This window comes from Hippoglossus stenolepis, chromosome 6 (assembly GCF_022539355.2).
Source record: "Hippoglossus stenolepis isolate QCI-W04-F060 chromosome 6, HSTE1.2, whole genome shotgun sequence".
Lineage (NCBI taxonomy): Eukaryota > Metazoa > Chordata > Actinopteri > Pleuronectiformes > Pleuronectidae > Hippoglossus > Hippoglossus stenolepis.
In genome coordinates, this window is record NC_061488.1 from 33,716 (window position 1) to 47,108 (window position 13,393).

Sequence of the window (13,393 nt, forward strand, 5' to 3'; positions counted from 1 at the left end):
TTTTACCGCCTGCTGTCTGTTACCAGCCTGTAAAACAGGTCTAACCATCACTGCACCAGCTTCCTTTGTGTGGGCTCCCTGCTTCTGGCACCTCCGCCACCTCCTTGACGTAGTTTCGGGATTACAGTACGTGCAGGAACTTGAATGAAGTTGGCAGAGACCTGAGATGTGAAACCACAAGAGACGATCACATTCCACGAGGAGGAAGAACTGCAGCTCAGAAGACTGCGAACGAAACCTCTTGTACTAGTGTCAGCTTTGATTTCACCCGGCAGATTCCTGCCTCCTGTTTTAATCTTGGTCTTCTATCACGGCTCATAAGTAACGGATGGGGCTGGGTTCATGTGGGAGAACTGGAAGAAACTGGGTAACGCTAACGTGTTTGTTCTCAACTCCGGGACTTGCAGATGTTTCGAAGGTCTGCTCACGCTGCCATTTTTGGTGGTTTACTACTCATGGGGAGAGTGTGGATTCGAGCTTCATTCTGCAAGATAACCAGATCCTGCTCTTAACCTGAACTTATACGAAGCATCGGATTCCTTACGTGCATCAGCGTACAGGTACCTGGCTATTGTTCACCCGATGAAAGTAAGGGGCAATCACTCCCACTCATTCTGTGACCATCTCAGTCCCTCGTAAAGGTTGTTGCATATTCCAGAGTCTCTCCAGACATGCCCCATATGAAGACGCTTTGAAATCCAAACTGGGAATGCTACAGACCACACACTACGTATTTGTGGAGGATTACCTGGAACTACAGCCTGGGAGGACCCTGACTAAGCTGCATCCACTCCTCATCATGCTGGGCTGCTACGGACATATGATTATCACACTTTGCTCCAAAACAGCATCGATAAGGCCTCTGAAGCAAAGGAGCCTGGAGGCTGTTGTTCATTTTGATCCTTCTTCTCTGTTTGTTACATCCCCTATCACCTGCTCAAGAACCTGGAATCTCTGGTCAAGAGCTCTAAGTGCAAACACAGGAAATGTCAAGCAATTGGTTCAACGGAGTTTACATCGCTCATCAGATAAGTCGTGGCTGTGTGTCTGAACAGCGCCTCAACCCTCTGGTTTACCCTCACTGCACGAAGACTCTGCTCAGCTTTGACAGCTGCTCATTAAGCCATCATTTGGCCCGCTCTTCCATCACCAAGGTTTCTACGGTGTGAAGGAAAATCAACAATTGCATCATCTGAGCTGGGTCGAGGCGTGTTGTGACGTGGCTTCTGCAGTCGAGGCCGGAAGAGTCGAGAGCCAAAGCAGCCAACATGAGCTTTAGCAGCTGATGTACTGGACTGTGGCTGAGCTCACCCATCACTCCCTAGATCCGGCCATTTTATAAAACAGCTGCAAAAAGTCTATAACCTACAAAGTAAAAGTTAAAGGTTTGTAAGATAGCCTTGAAAGACGTGCACTGATATAAAGTTCTCATAGGTGAACCGTAACTTTACCAAAGGTGTTTGATCATGTGAACTCAAAGTTCAAAGTAAAATTTGTAAAAGTAAAATGAGTATAAAAGTACATTTGACTTTTCTTAAAGTAGAAAATTGACTTGATTCTTCTGATGTTTCACAACTGGAAACATCAGGACTTAAGCAGTAAGTTATTTATTTCAATAATTGTATCGTGTTTTTTTCAACCCAGAAAAACCTAAACGGTGACTGAGGAGAAGTTGATCTCGATGCCACTTTGGTCATGAAGATGTTTTTAAAGACGATGCATTTGCTATAAGGCTTAATGCTGCTTTCTCAAATAACAATTTAATGAATTAAAAATGAGTATTTGTTAGATAGAAATCCTGCAGAATGACTCCAACCTCTGTGTTGACAGATCTTGTTTCTGACTCGACCAATGCAACTTTGAACTTGTGTGTGTGTGTGTGTGTGTGTGTGTGTGTGTGTGTGTGTGTGTGTGTGTGTGTGTGTGTGTGCTGTCAGATGACATTGTACTTTTCTTTATTTTACTGTTTTACTGTAAATAATTTGTACTTTTATGTATAGTTAATAATGTCAATATTTTACTGATGATTGTCACTATTCTAAATCGATGTTTTTCATTCCTTACTGACGCTACATGTCAAAGTTTGGAAATGCCTTTTCCAAACATGTCGCCTCCTTCTTCCTCCTGTAATGAGCTTTGTCCATATGAGAATGAAACCAAATTAATAACTAGTATTAATATTTTTATAAAAGACCTTGTTAGATCTGACATCTGCTGGACATGAAGTCTAACTGATGCCTCCAGTAATAGTTTAAATTAGATAACCCCCCCCCAGCTTCTCCTGTGTTGTTCCCATTGGCTTTAAGATCTGACCTCAACATTGGGGCAAGGCAGCTTTATTCATGAAGCCCTTCCACAGAGTTAATGTGCTGCAGCCAGGGACATTAAAAACAACACAGGCATGCTAAAATAATTTCTTTTACCGCCTGCTGTCTGTCACCAGCCTGTAAAACAGGTCTAACCATCACTGCACCACTCGTGTGTGGGGTCAGACCCTGCTTCTGGACATTTTACCACCTCCTTGAGCAGTTTCCTGGATTACAGTACGTGCAGGAACTTGAAATGAAGTGTGCCGAGACCTGAGATGTGAAACCAAAAGAGACGATCACATCTACGAGGAGGAAGAACTGCAGTCAGAAGATCATGAACGAAACCTTTGTCCTCGTGTCGCTTCTTGATTTCTCTCCCGCAGATTCCTGCCTCCTGTTTTAATCTTGGTCTTCATCACGTCTGGTTGGGTTGCTAACGGATGGGGTTGAAGTTCAAGGCAGAACTGGAAGAAACTGGGCAGTGTCAACGTGTTTGTTCTCAACCTGGGACTTGCAGATGTTTTGTATTCCTGCTCACGCTGCCATTTTTGGTGGTTTACTACTTCAAGGGGACAAAGTGGATCTTTGAGCTACATTCTGCAAGATAACGAGATTCTGCTTCAACCTGAACCTATACGGCAGCATCGATTCTTTACGTGCATCAGCGTACAGGTACCTGGCTATTGTTCACCCGCGATGAAAGTGTTGGGAAGAATTTACCCCACTCATTCTGTGACCATCTCAGTCCTCGTGTGGCTGCTGGTGGTTGGTCCAGAGTCTTCCAGACATGTCTTACATCAAGACGTTTTGGAAACCAAAACTGAGAGATGCTACGACCACACACTACACATTTGTGGAGGATTACCTGAACTACAGCCTGGGGAGGACCCTGACTGGGTTTTGTATCCTACTCCTCATCATGCTGGGCTGCTACGACATATGATTAGTCACACTTTGCTCCAAAAACAGCATCGACAAGGCTCTGAAGCAAAGGAGCCTGAGGTTGTTGTTCATTTTGATCCTTCTCTTCTGTTTGTTACATCCCCTATCACCTGTTCAAGAACCTGAATCTCTGTCAAGAGCTCTGAGCAAACACAGGAAATGTCACAATTGGTTCAACGGAGTTTACATCGTCATCAGATGGGTCGTGGGCTGGTGTGTCTGAACAGCGCCTCAACCCTCTGTTTACCTCAATGCACGAAGACTCCCTGGGCTCAGCTGTGACAGCTGCCTCGTCGTTTCGCCACGCCTGCTCATCACCACGGTTTCTACGGCAGTGAATGAAAATCAAATAATTGCATCATCTTGTATTTAACTGGATCGAGCTACCCACTGTAACATAGCCCTTTTAATTCAGGTTTCAAATTGCTGTTAACACGCTAAAATAAATTCCGTTCCGGATTGTTTCGTTTTATTCTCGTGGAGGTTTACGGAGTTGTTAATAAGTACTGTTGATGTTGCAGATCTGTTCTTGTTTTAAAAACAAGTGGTGCTGACTGAATGTCTTTACAGGATGCCGCAGATTGTAGATAAGTTTCACATAAAAACCCATTTCGCTTGAACATCAGAGCCGCACTGTATTCAGGTCAGACGTTGCAGCCGCTCGAGTTTGTACCAGGCTGAGACTGTTAGGATAACCGCACAAAGGTCAAATTAACGACCAACAAATCCACGCTACAGTGAAGTGAACCATTCGATTTGTTTAAACTATAAAAGGACAAATCTGCAGATTCAAGTGTCAGTATTTACACTCAAATTTATTTTATAACCCACGCCAATCAGACATTTGCATTTCCAAATTGAATGATTTGTTTTTAAGGCCACACACTCAGCTGTAAATAAAGATCGTCATTGTGCATTTGACGAGGATTGTACCATTTGAGGACATGAACATCTTCTGCTCATGTTCAGGTTGATTATTTGAATTAGATTTATTACTTAACCCTTTATACTCCGTCATTGCATATGCCAGAGTCATGTAGGAGATGAGGACGCTCACATGACACGCGATGTCATGTAACCTGGTTTCAGATTCCTTCCTTGGCCCCACCCTGGATATGAAGTGTCCTCCCAACGCCGCTACGTCATCAGTTTTTTTCTATACTTCATATAAGAGTAATGAATCTACTACATTTCTCACTCTGACACTGGCGTGAATAGTGATTTGAAAACACTTGTCACAGCGATTCAGTCACATTTTCATTTTCTGCTGGATTATAATAGATAATAAAAACAATCATGCTTTATTTTGCAAGATGTCGCTCTTACATTTGTAGAGATTTATATCTGTGGTGGCACAGGAGGAGGAAAAATGATTTCACACCCAGATGTAATTGAATTAGGTCACGGCCTGCAGCTGAGCTCTGAGAGAACGTCCGGTTGCTCTCTTCACACTTTGTCTTCATACCTGCCCTCGCTTTCTCCACTTGTTCAGCGTTGTGTAAACAGATTCAGAAACATTTACTTCCACAGTGGGAACCACACATTTAGTTTTAGGGCAAAGTGTTTGCTTCATCTTCACTCAGAGGATCCCTGGTTATATTGTATCTCAGTGGGACCTTCCTGGTAGATAAAGTAAGAGTAAGTAAAGCAAAGTGTGTGTTTGTGTGTGTGTGTGTGTGTGTAAGAGTAGGGCACTACAGACATGAGATCATAGTTATTTGTTTGGTTCCACCCTGGGTGTTCTTCAAAAGGGTTTCATATGACACCACCACAAGAAACTGTGTGTGTGTGTGTGTGTGTGTCTGTGTGTGTGGTATATGAGCCTCTAATCTTCTATTTGAGTGATGGTGATCATGCTCCAGGTTTGAAACTACAGCTCCCAGAATGCTTTGTAGATGTAAAGTATTATGTAGATTTATTGTCGTCATTTTTGGAAAGTAGGAGATAATGATTTTTTATGAAAGTCTGAGCCATCAGGTGTGCTTCTACAGAAAATGACAGTGAACACACAGTGTGATGAGTTGAGCAGTTCAGTTTCGACTAAATCCCTCCGACCCGACCGTGTCAGTAAACGATCAAATCGAGGATAAAATAACGAAGCTCCTGGTTCTACCTTCGCCAATACAAAAATATCTGCAACCTGTCTTCTATGTAGTGACCAGCAGGGGGCTTACCTCTCTGGTAATTTCTATAGAAGTCTCTAGAAAGTGACTTTACTTTCACTTTATAACGCCTGTAAACATTGCTGAGTTTATGTCTCAGGGGCCCTAGTTTCAAGTCTTCAAACAGCTGATGTTCATTTAGTGAATTATGATCATTTAGAGTCAAATAGACCATAAAGCACTGGATGTGTTGGGGGGGGGGTACCACAGTGTGATTGACAGCTAGTAGCGTCCAATGGGTTCACACTGACGAGCGGTTGCTGGTGTCGGGGGGTTGATTAGAGACTCTTTCATATAACTGTAAATATACTGATGTAGAGACGTCATAAACACTTGAATCTACGTAAACATGGATCCTGTTTGAAACACTAGGTGGTGTTATGAGCCATGGTCATCACATACATGTAGATATTCATCAAAAAAAACTAAATGAAGCATGACATTATTTTTACTTCACAAAATTGTTTTGATGAAGAGGAAGGGATGAGCACTATTTTCTCTCCTCCAGGGGAAAGTGACGGCGTGAATCCCTCAGCGGTGTGTGGTTCGGCAGGCGTGGAGGCTGCTGGGTCTGGACTGGCTGCGAGTGGAGCTGCCACACACTTTGAAATATTAATGAGTAGAGAAGGACTCAGTTTTTATTTTAACAGATACCCCCCACCTATTTTTTGAAAGACAACTGAACTATTCTAACAGTTTCACATGACAATTCTACTCCACGTCAGTAGGTGGTGCTGTTGGTACAGCGGTGGATCCTGAAGGGAGACCGTAAGCACAGGCTCAGCGCATGCGCAGCTCAACAAATGAGTTCAGTCTGGAGCGAGACGCTAAACTTAGTCTCCTCCTCTAAATCCACAGGCAATACAAAACTCAGTTTGCAACCTGTTCTAGTTTCAGAGTCAAGTGTGGATGTTATGTTGGTTGTTAGATGAGTGATGATGAAAGTGAGAAGTGTGGTTAAAGTACAAAAATATATAGTTTGGTGACTCGCCGTCTTGACGTGCTTCGGTCATGGCGGGTGCACGTACTTTTTCTTTGAACTTAAGTTTCAACCACTGTGTAATAAGTCCGTGTAACAGATATTCCGGTTCTGTAATGTAACATTTGTTCTAAAATGTGCTAAAAGTATTTGTAGCTAGCTCTGGCGCATGTTCACAAGAAATGTTATATGCTAACTAGCTTCTACTCTTTACCGGTCACGTGCCGGTCACGCCATTTTGATAGATGCCGCTGATGAGTGAAGTGTGTGTGTGTAGAGGAAATGGTGATAGGTGTATCAGGCTGAAGGGCTAAAAACGGAATGGGTTTATGTTATGTGTGTGTATGAGAGAGATTCATTGTGTGTGTGTAGCTCCATGTGTGTAATCAGAGAGTGGGTGTATGAGCCAGTGTAGGAATTTATGTTATGAATGTGTTTCAGTCTTGTTAATTAGTATTTATGTATTTGTCATTTCATTTTTGTATTATTTGGGGTATAATGATAATAGAAAGCACTTTAACAAGAGAGTGAGACTGAATGGAGAATTGAGATGAACGATGTGTGAAGATCTATAAGTTGTGATATTTGATAATAAATGAGTTCAGTCTGAGCAAGACGCTAAACTGAGTCTCCTCCCTTCTTAAATCCACAGAGACTATATCTATGTATCTATTGGTTACGCAGCGCTCCCAAGCCTGTGTAACATTTGCATTGAACTCGTGAGTAAAGACAAAGATTAATGAAGTATTCTCATAAAACCACAAATATGAAATAAAATCACAAACCAAACAACCATTAGAAATGAAGCATTAACTCAAACTGGCTCCAGCTCTGGTTTGTTGTGAAGGATTTTATATTTATAATTAATGTCAGATGTTAATGAGTTTAACAGCTGCCAGTCACCGCAGCCCTGGTTTCTCTGTCTTTGTCTGGAGACGTTGGAGTCCGTTGACATGTTTGAAGACAAAACTGAGAAAAACAAAATGAGTGACGCCTCAGATGAAGTCGATTCACGGCTTGTCGAGATGTGACAATCACTCCACTGAAGAGGCTTTTGTGAGAGAGAGCCATTAGTCCTGACTGGAAATGACATCCTATGTAACACGCTCTTTAATATTTCATGAGGTGTTTCTTCGTGGGGAAGGTTTCTGTCGCTCATCTTCCTGGGTTCACTGATGATTTAAAGACGATTCAGCTGTGAACTCTGTTCAGTGGTTCATCCTGCAGGTTAAGTGACTGTTTTAAAATCGATGAACTAATCTCTCCTTCTCCTCTTCTCTCTGAGACCTGGCTGAAGAACTACGGTTACCTGCTGCCTCACGACGTCCGCACCTCAGACCTGCGGCAGGAGAAAGCCATGCAGTAACTTGCCCACGCCTATTTCCCTGGCGCTGGCATCGGAGGAGACACACACTTTGACTCTGATGAGCCCTGGACGCTGGGCAACGCCAACAACGACGGTAAGCTGCTCTTACAATCCTGCGTTTCCTTTGTGTCTGGAGTGTTATTTGTCAATCGAGAAATTAGAAATAAATTGGATTATTTCTTTGTCCTGTGTTAGTGACTGATTTCAAGAAAAGTGTAATCACATGACACCAGTACTGGCCTTCTCCTTATTGGCTCGATTGATTCAATCTATTTAGTTTCCAATCCATGACCATTGTTAACATGAGGAGGAAACAGGGTTTATGACCTATACTGTAGCGATGGGTGATTCTTTGCTGGTGTGGTGAGATTAAGTCACCAAGCAATTGTAATCCAGGTAATTGTGAGATTTGGACGCATACTTCAATCGCTCTTTATATTAATACTGATGATGGTGGGATGATCACGCTCTTTTCAGTTTAATACAAAGCATTTGAAATGTGAAGGTTTTCTATGTGTGAGCAACAGACTGTTTAGTTATTGGATGAAAAACGTTTCACTTTGTAGTTTTTTTTTTTTCCTTCTATCTCAGTTTGACAAATGACTTGTGCCACAATCCCTCTGTTTGAGAGAGAGAGAGAGAGAGAGAGAGAGAGAGAGAGAGAGAGAGAGAGAGAGAGAGAGAGAGAGAGAGAGAGAGAGAGAGAGAGAGAGAGAGAGACGAGAATTAGCTTCGATAGACACTTTTATTACCACATACGTCATTTCTTGTTACTTTTAGCACCTTGATAAACTGCGTATTTATCATTATATACTGATCAGTAAATCATCCATCAATATTGAAAAAGAGACCATATGAAAATCCAGTGCATGATGCCACCTCTCTAGCAGGCTCACAAAGGAACCCAGAATAAAAGTCTCAGATTACTTGAATCTTTTAACTGAAATTTAAAATGACTAAGCTTATTCAGGCATAATGCTAAAATTATGAATATTTAGGAAATGTAGAAATCATAGATTCTTATGAATTACCTTTGTGTAATACAAATACAAAGGACAGGAAATGATTCAAAAGTTCGAAGTAGTGTTTACTCCTTTGATCTTTGAATGATTTCATAGGAGTCAACACTTTGACCACAATGACATCATCATGTATACCTGATGGTTGCACACTTCATTTACTTGCCAAACCTACGAACAAAGACGAAGAGGAGCTTATATTCTAAGCAAGATGGCAACAATGAACAGGTTACCAAGAAACACCCAGGACACTAGCCCGATATGAAACAACATTATCCAGGCAGACATGAGGTGTCGACTTTAAGGGGAGAGTTCCCTTTTGCAGCCGTAATGCTAATATTAAGCAGCTTCAGCAGTGTCTCTTTGATCAGTATGGAGGAAAAATACAAAGTAGAAAATGCAGAGAAGGAGGATCCTGAAAACATTACTTCAGAAGCTTATCACCATTTCCCAAATGAGCCTCCATTCAAGAGATCGCAGAGGGACCATTCGCTCAAAGGAAGGCAGAGCTTAATGGAGCTAGTATCTCAACAGAAGTCCATTATTAAAGGAAAGAACTAAAACTATTCTGTGTCTCAACACTAAGATCACAGAGTTAGGAGCATGGCAACAACCAGCTGAAGCAATCAGCCCTCCTGTCCTTTTCCACCTGCCGAGAGCCACCCAGTTGACTTTGACCAGGAAAAGTTCTCCACAAACAAATCCATGACCTCAAAGAGCAGCTTCAAATGGAGCTGAACAAGTCTGCGAAGCCATGGATATAATCAAAGTCATAAGATGCAGCACCAGAACTTGATTTCTAATATAGAACAATTTATAAAATACTTGCAGAGTTAAAAGTTGAAGCTCATAGATTTGTCTGAAAAAAAGAAACGGCGGAGATCATGGGAGAGAGTTATTGTGAAGATGCAAAAGGAAAACATCCAGCAGCCCTCAAACATCAGCACATCTGGTTGGAATTAATACTATGTGTCAGGCCTTAGTAATGTTCCAAATCAGCTTCAAATGAGCTTGAAGGATTAAAGAAAGATATTGCATTCAATGAAAACATATCACAAAAGATATCTGATAATGAACAAAAGATCTCTAAGGATAAACAAAGGTTCTCAGTGTTTGAAAAGAAGATCTCCAAACGATAAACTCAAGCTCTAAGTATGAACAGAATATCTCTGAGTACAAACAGAAGATTCTCCAAGGATACTCAGAAGATATCTGAGTAAGGAACAGAAGATTTCTGATCACGGAAAAAGATCTCTACACAAACAAAGGTTCTCAGAGATGAACAGAAGATTCTCCAAGGATACTCAGAAGATATCTGAGTATGAACAGAAGATTTCTGACTACAAACAAAAGATCTCTATGATAAGTCAGTCTTTGTGATGATAGAACAGAAGATTCCAAGATAAACAAAGTTCTCAGAGTATAAACAGAATATTCTCCAAGGATACCAGAAGATATCTGAGTACAAACAAAGATCTACAAGGAGGAACAGAATATTCCCAAGAGGAAACAGAAGATCTCTGGGGTATAAACAGAAGATCTTTGGGTATAAACAGAAGATCTCCAAGGATGAACAGAAGATGTCGGAGTATGAACAGAAGATCTTGCAGGACAAAGACCATGAATTCAAATTCTCAGACCATAAGCCAAAGGTCTCAAATCATGAGATAAAACGGCTCAGACAATGAATCCAGAGAGCACTGATCCATGGGACTCTAAATCATGGGATCTGAACTGAGGTCTCAGACAATGAGGTGCCAGAGACCCATGATCGATTGGACGAAGAATTTAATTTATCAGACCTGAAACTGATGTCTCAGATGATGAACCAGAGGTCAAAGCGATGAACCGAGGTCTCAGATGATGCATCAGAGGTTTCAGACCAAATGCCAAAGGTCTCAAATGCCGAAATAAAGGTCTTAGTTCATAAACCACTCCATCCTACCCAATAATTCAAAGGTCTCAGCCCACAGGCTTAAGGTCTCAGATGATGAACCAGAGGATCAGATGTTGAACTGAGGTCTCAGATGATGAACCAGAGGTCTCAGATGGTGAATCAGAGGTCTCAGATGCTGAACCAGAGGTCTCAGATGGTGAATCAGAGGTCTCAGATGTTGAATCAGAGGTCCCAGATAAAGAATCAGAGGTCTCAGACAGTGAATCAGAGGTCTCAGATGGTGAACCAGAGGTCAAAGGAGGGAAACCAAGAGACAAAAAAAGAACAGAAAAGGTGGAAAAGATTTACACATTTCCTCAAACCATGGAAGTGGAGAAAGAAACCTAATTTGATCAATAGTCCTAAGAAGCCTTTGGGGGATGAGACGAGTTACATCTTCAAGTATCTCTGTGCCAAGTCGCTCGCTTTCACTCGCCTTGGAGGACCTTGACTTGGTCTTACATGATGCCTGCTGCTCTGGGTTTGTACTCCTAATGGTTGATGTAATTTATTGTAAGTCGCATTGATAAAGTGTTTAGTTATATGACATGTACAGAATGACATGTAATGTAATGAAATGTAATGACTGCAAATCTTAATTGTGACCACAGACGCCTGACTGTGCTTCTGTGGATTTTCTCGTGTGTGCTCTTACAAATGATTCTATATTTTTTTCACCTAATAAAAACATATTTATTTAATTTATATCTTAGTATATTATGTACATTCCTGTATTGACACTTGTTTGCCACTGTTTCTGCAAGGTCCGGCAAAAAGTGCTTTGTTTGAAGTGCAAGGTTTCTTTTCCTCTTATCCTAAATAGAAAGGAGATGGATGGGATGTCACTGCTCAGTCACACTTAGACTCACATTATAAAAATCTAAAAGACTAAAACAAAACAGATTTTTATAAAACTGCAATAAGATTTCAAAAATACCACAACCTTTTTTTTCAAAGTTGAATGGAAACTTAAATGTCGTGAACAAGCAGAAGGATTTGATGTTTGATTGCTGAAGTATGTGAAGTAGTTGAAGAATGCTGCAGCTTCACATTATCAGAGAGAAACAGCAAAGAAGCACAGAGAGTATAAGTAGAAAATAAATCATTTTTGGTCCTAAATTCAAGGCCAAAGGTCTTAAATGACTAAGTTTATTCGACAAAATGCTGAAATTGTTGAATATTTGAAAAGTAGAAATCATCGATTCCTATGAATTACCTTTGTGTGTTGTATTTGTTTTTTAATTTCCATCAAAACTTTCTGATTCTTGTTCATGTAGCTGGCCTCTGCCACCAGAGGGCGACTCTTACCTTCCAATATAAACGTGTTGAAGCATCTTCATCACCTGAATGTCTGCGCTCTAACATGACATGAGTTCTACAGCTGTAGTTTGTGTGATGAAACCGTCACGACACGAGGAGCCTCAAACAAACTAAAGCAATCAGTCAAGATTTGCTACCTCCGACAAGGACGTCATGTTTTCACCCTTCACTGTTTGTTTGTTGTGAGCAGAATTATGCAAAAAACTACAGAAGTGGTTTCCACAAAACTTGGCAGAAGGATGAGCCTTTGACTAGGAGATGATTGATCTAGTTGAGGATCTGGATAAGGAGGCAGATCCAGGAACTTGTCATCACTTTCTTTAACCCTGCGAGGTGGGATGTGTGTTTTCTTTTTTCACATTTTCACCATTATCCAAGAGAGTCATTCGTGGATCTTGATGAAACAATTGTGATATCTGTGATTGTGTGTAGTTCTGACCCAGTTTCTATCACTTAGAACAGAGGAAGGATTCTGTCGTTTGCCTCCTTAGAATAAAGTATAATCAGGTGAATGTCAACAGGCCCAGTGTTGAGATAAGACACTGAGGAGAAAGAAGGTTTGCGTTTCTGTTTACTCCCACATTGAGGAGGAGTGTAAGTAACAAGGAGGTGGAACAAAGAAGACGTCTTCTGCTCGTGTAATGTTTGACTGTACAGGCACATTCCTACATGCACGACCTCTCATACACCAGCTAATCTGCAGGGGAAGAATTTGTCCAAACCTGTGCTCAGGAGACAGAATGAATAATATCTCTTGTTCTGTTGAAATCATAGTAGCTGTGGTCGGTCTGGCAGCTAAATGACGGAGTTTGATTCTGATTGATCAAAGACACACAAGCATCAGAGAACTCACACAAACAGCTCCTATCACCTGTTAAAGAACCTGAATCTCTGGTCAAGAGTTCTGAGCAAACACAGGAAATGTCACAATTGGTCCAACGGAGTTTACATCGCTCATCAGATAGGTCGTGGGCTGGTGTGTCTGAACAGCGCCCTCAACCCTCTGGTTTACCTCAATGCACGTAAAGACTCCTGCTCAACTGTGACAGCTGCTCGTCAAGCCGACATGCGACCGCCCCCCCACCTCTGCTTCTCTTGTGTTGTTCCCACATTGGCTTTTACATCTGACCTCACATCGGGCAAGGCAGCTTTATTCATGAAGCCCCTTCCACAGAGTTAATGTGCTGCACATGGACATTAAAAACAACACGGGCACAAAGTTCAAAGAATTTAAAATCGGAAAGCACTGTTTAAAGCAAAGTTTAAATTCTACAATATTATCAGGTAAAATAAATAAACAGGATAAATCTGTTTTTAAAATGTTAAAATAAGTTGAAGGAGAATTTTGTTTGAGTCAGCT

General features: G+C 41.4%; 2 pseudogenes; both read left to right on the plus strand.

The window, feature by feature from the left end:
- Nucleotides 1-1,169, plus strand: part of LOC118111301 — a 20,377-nt pseudogene extending 19,208 nt beyond the window's left edge.
- Nucleotides 1,170-2,073: 904 nt separating this feature from the next.
- The window catches only part of LOC118111300, a 13,280-nt pseudogene continuing 1,960 nt past the window's right edge, over nucleotides 2,074-13,393 (plus strand).